Source organism: Hippocampus zosterae, chromosome 9 (genome assembly GCF_025434085.1).
Source record: "Hippocampus zosterae strain Florida chromosome 9, ASM2543408v3, whole genome shotgun sequence".
Lineage (NCBI taxonomy): Eukaryota > Metazoa > Chordata > Actinopteri > Syngnathiformes > Syngnathidae > Hippocampus > Hippocampus zosterae.
The window spans coordinates 20,104,197-20,109,773 of NC_067459.1; the positions used below are offsets into that span (position 1 = coordinate 20,104,197).

General features: G+C 39.4%; 1 long non-coding RNA gene across 1 annotated transcript; it reads left to right on the forward strand.

Annotated features, from left to right (window-relative positions):
* Positions 1-405: 405 nt before the first annotated feature.
* On the forward strand, positions 406-4,756 carry LOC127607471 (uncharacterized). Its single transcript, XR_007964083.1, has 2 exons — positions 406-951; positions 3,852-4,756. It is a non-coding gene; the product is annotated as an uncharacterized LOC127607471 (long non-coding RNA).
* Positions 4,757-5,577: the final 821 nt, after the last annotated feature.

Below are 5,577 nucleotides of genomic sequence, written 5' to 3' on the forward strand. Positions count from 1 at the left end.
TCTGCCTTATCATTGCAGCAGGTCCAATTACACCCACTTACACTGAGGCCCACAAATGAGGGCATGCAAGGCAGTTAGGGGTTCTGCCGCCATGCTACCGTTTCTTCCACCAACAGGGCGGGCGTCGTAATGCAAAGAGACAGATTCAGGTCAGTCACTCACTCTATACGAGGATGATTCCGGAAGGAGAGAAGATGCTGCATGGAGGCGAGGGACGACGCCAAAGCATCGGCGTCTCGGCGTCCTGCAGGAAGATGGGATGCGGGAAAGAGAGAGAGAGAGCGAGCGCGAGGCGGACTGTGATCCAAAAAAAAAAAAAAGAAAGAATTGTAAAGATGATAGGTGGCCAACAAGACGCGTCGCTGCCTTAAAAGAATGGAATGAGGAAGGAAAGGCGCGGAAAAGGACGCGGCCCACTGTAAAAAGGTAAGAAGTGTAGACGAATGGGATGAGCGTGTAATTGACATGGAGGGAAAGTGACAAGCAGGAAGATGAGAGGGGAGTATTGAACCAACGAGGCCTTTGGGGAGAAGCAGACAGATAAGAGAGAGGACACGTTGTCATACAGGCTGCCATTCAGCACACTCACAAGAATCTTAAATCATTGAACACAATAGCCTGTGTAATGACAAGGGATTGTACTCTGCTCACACATTATTCATATAGTGTGCCCCCCCCCTTCTCCTTCATAGAAGAACACCAACCACACCCAATGCGCTCTTCATCTCTCACAATGATTTTGAAGTGTCACCCACTCAAAGGTACGCATTTAAATGAACGTGACAAGAAGGCTTCTTTCACCTCCAGTTGTTGCCGATTTGGTGTATTTTTTTTCCGTCGAGGCACAAAGCTTCCCCTCCTCTTGTCTTTGTCCTTGTACATAAGAGCGAGATGAGAAGATGAGGAGGAGCGACGTGGGTCAAAGCATCTTTCTCTCTGGTGCCTTCGCATGTGAGGATGATGCCGCATGGTGAAGGGGGTGAGGGGGCGGGGTTTTTAATCAGAAGACAGGTGGAGGAAGAAACCCAAACTCGGCCGCCGAATTCCCAGCAGGAATTATGATAGCAAAGAGCGTGCAAATATCCTGTGACGGGAAGCAGCCATCACAACACAAACTTGCGGTTCAACGTTTTCCTCAAGGAAGCAACCAGCACCCAGTCAGAAAAGGCATGTTTATAGAAAAGTATGGTATCATTTTAAAAGATTTTTTTTCAGCTAAAAACGCCTTATTATACACATGGTCGTTTTTTTTGGCTAAAAACGCCTTACTATACATGGTCGGAGGTTTTTTCCGTCTAAAAACGGCTTACTATACATGGTTGTTTTTTTCGGCAAAAAACGGCCTACTATACATTGTCGTTTTTTTTCGTCTAAAAACGCTTTACTATACATGGTCGTTTTTTCGGCTAAAAATTGTGTCCAAAAATGCCTTAGTATACATGGTCATTTTTTTCGGCTAAAAACGCCTTACTACATATGGTTGTTTTTTTCGTCTAAACACGCCTTACTATACGTGGTCGTTTTTTTCGGCTAAAAACGCCTTACTATACATGGTCCTTTTTTTCGGCAAAAAAGTTTGTCCAAAAACACCTTAGTACACATGGTCGTTTTTTTGTCTAAAAACGCCTTACTATATACATAGTCGTTTTTTTCGGCTAAAAATTTTGTCCAAAAACGCCTTAGTATACATGTTCGTTTTTTTCGTCTCAAAACGCCTTATTATACATGGTCGATTTTTTCGGCTAAAAACGGCTTACTATACATGGTCGTTTTTTTTTGGCTAAAACGCCTTACTATACATGGTGTTTTTTTTAGTCTAAAAACGCCTTACTATACATGGTCGTTTTTTTCGGCTAAAAATTTTGTCCAAAAACGCCTTAGTGTACATGGTCATTTTTTTCGGCTAAAAACGCCTTACTACACATGGTCGTTTTTTTTCGGCTAAAACGCCTTACTATACATGGTCGTTTTTTTCGGCTAAAAACGCCTTACTATACATGGTCGTTTTTTTTCGGCTAAAAATTTTGTCCAAAAACGCCTTAGTATACATGGTCGTTTTTTTCGTCTAAAAACGCCTTACTATACATGGTCGTTTTTTTCGGCTAAAAATGTTGTCCAAAAACGCCTTAGTGTACATGGTCATTTTTTTTCGTCTAAAAACGCCTTAGTATACATGGTCGTTTTTTTCGTCTAAAAACGCCTTACTATACATGGTCGTTTTTTTCGTCTAAAAACGCCTTACTATACATGGTCGTTTTTTTCGGCTAAAAATTTTGTCCAAAAACGCCTTAGTATACATGGTCGTTTTTTTCGTCTAAAAACGCCTTAGTATACATGGTCGTTTTTTTCGTCTAAAAACGCCTTACTATACATGGTCGTTTTTTTCGGCTAAAAATTTTGTCCAAAAACACCTTAGTGTACATGGTCATTTTTTTCGGCTAAAAACGCCTTACTACACATGGTCGTTTTTTTCGGCTAAAAACGCCTTACTACACATGGTCGTTTTTTTTCGGCTAAAACGCCTTACTATACATGGTCGTTTTTTTCGGCTAAAAACGCCTTACTATACATGGTCGGTTTTTTTCGGCTAAAGATTTTGTCCAAAAACGCCTTAGTATACATGGTCGTTTTTTTCGTCTCAAAACGCCTTACTATACATGGTCGTTTTTTTCGTCTAAAAACGCCTTACTCTATATATAATGTTGGGTTTTTTTCGTCTCAAAACGCCTTACTATACATGGTCGTTTTTTTCGTCTAAAAACGCCTTACTCTATATATAATGTTGGATTTTTTTCGTCTAAAACGCCTTACTATACATGGTGGTTTTTTTCGTCTAAAAACGCCTTACTATACATGGTCGTTTTTTTCGGCTAAAACGCCTTACTACACATGGTCGATTTTTTCGGCTAAAAACGCCATGGTCGTTTTTTCCGGCTAAAACGCCTTACTATACATGGTCGTTTTTTTTCGTCTAAAAACGCCTTACTATACATGGTCGAGTTTTTTTCGTCTAAAAATGCCTTACTACACATGGTTGTTTTTTATCGACTAAAAACGCCTTACTATACATGGTCGTTTTTTTCGGCTAAAAATTTTGTCCAAAAACACTTTACTATATGTGGTCGAGTTTTTTTCGTCTAAAAACGCCTTACTACACATTGTCGTTTTTTTCCGTCTAAAAACGCCTTACTATACATGGTCGTTTTTTTCGGCTAAAAATTTTGTCCAAAAACGCCTTAGTACACATGGTCGTTTTTTCGTCTAAAAACGCCTTACTATACATGGTCGTTTTTTTCGGCAAAAAATTTTGTCCAAAAACGCCTTTGTATACATGGTCGTTTTTTTTTTCCCCGGCTAAAAACGCCTTACTATACATCGTTGTTTTTTTCGGCTCAAAACTCCTTACTACACATGGTCATGATTTTTGGCTAAAAACGGCTGACTATATACATGGTCGTTTTTTTTTCCGGCTAAAAACACCTTACCGCACATGGTTGTATTTTTTCGTTGAAAAACACCTTTTTCCATTGCCTTTTTCCAGATGGATCTCATAAAACCGAGCAAAACATCCGCAAAGCCAAATTTACAGTAAAAAGGAACTGCAAGATCTCCACTGGCTGCTCTAAAGTTAGCTATTTGGAAACCGGATTTGATTTTTCATATCAGTCATTTTGTCTACTTAACCAACCTTTTTCCATGACCTTTTTCCGGATGGATTTCATAAAACCAAGCAAAACATCTGCAATTGATGCAACTGACAAACTTCCGAACTGCTTCACGATGCCGTTGTCATAGATTCTGTTAATGCCACATGACTTTTAAGTTCCTTAATTTCTTCACAACCTTTGCAGTTGGCCCAGTCACAGGATGCCGTAAACGAACTGAATAGTTTGATCTGCGTCACAGTGCACAAAAAGCCAGCAGTGGGAGGAAAAGTCACAATACAAAATGTTAAATGATTAAATCAAGAACAATTCTATTCAGGTCAGTCAACTAGTTGCTCGCTGTTCTCAAATCTTTCGTTGCGTCTCCCCCATCGTTTGAATGAGTCTCTGTGCATGGAAAGATGCTCACACAAACTTTGACGTTTTCCTCTCCGCCTCTGCTTATGGTGAAGTCTTCAACATGACTCGTGACGTGACATCAACGACTTTGGAGCCAATTATGTCAGCGCAGCACGGCGGAGTGCAACTCACAAAACTGAGAACAAACTCGAGTTCAGTCAGAATCATCTTTCTTCATGCTTGAAATATGCACACTTCCTTTTATTCCCCCCCCCCCACGAGGCAGGAGGGAAGAACGGCGTGTCCTTACAGAGTGTCTCTGGATGTCTGCTGGGAATTCCGAGCAGTCACTGTGTGCATGTTGCATGTCCAATATCTTTGTTTGATTTTCTAGTTTTCATCCACTGTTGCATAACGGAAGACTTGTTTGCCAAGTACTTGGGGAAGTAAAGATTTTTGTTTTTTCTCGTGCATTCTGGGAGCATATTTGCCAGTTTTCTCCTCTCTGCCAAGCTCAGTTTTAATGCTGATCGTTTCAATTATTTGACATTCTTAACGACCTCATTTTCCTCTTCGTAGGGCTTTGTTATTACAGCTTGTAACATCGCTGGCCAGACAAGAAATGTAACCTAAAACTAGCCGCAGTATTTGAAACAATATCTCTCACACACACATGCACTGTATTGTACTGCCTGTATTTTTGGCAGGTAGGATCCACAGTTATTTGACATAAATTAAAAAGATGCAAGACAGCCGCCTGGTTCCAGCCTTTTTTTTAAATGGTTAATGAGTTAAAAATAACAATTAATGTGTGTTTATTTATTTGTTTTTTATTTTTTATTTTTCAAATGAACAAAGGGAAAGTGTAACCAGTCCAAAAACCCACCGGGGATCACAAGAAACAAAACAGTGACATCGGTTCATGTGCTCGACAGAACTTTTTGGTCTATTTGGAGAAAGCAACTTAAAAAAAGATTTAAGTCTACTTTGTTACTTTGAAATCTTTAATTAGGCTGCTGATGGTTTTTTTCCTCTATCATCAAACACCTCCCCCTAAATGAACCAGCATTTGATGCAAACTCAAATTAGATTCTTAAAAGCGTTGTTTTCATTAAGCAGCTCGAAAGCACTCAGAAGAGCAGAGCACTCGAACAAAGTTGAACTGCACAAGCAACCAGAGACTTAGAAATGATTTCAAATGATATTTTGGATTTTTGTATTATTTCACAAATACAAACAAAATAGAAAAATTCTCCTGTGGCATGAACAACAAAGTCGTAGAGTCTATACACAACAGAAATGATTGATTTGATGTCATAGAAAATAAATACGACATAACTAAAATACCGTTTTAAATCAATATTTATTATTGACAATAATTAGTCGGAGATCTTAATGCGCCACAGTGGTCACGTGATATGTGATGAGGAGCAAGTAGTTAGCTGAGGAAATTCATATGTTGGTTACTCGTGTGGGATTATATAATGAATGTGAGGTTAGGGGGACAACGTTCATACACAGCCTTTGTTTTTTCTAATGTGAGTGTATTGTTATAATGCATAGTTATTTGGAT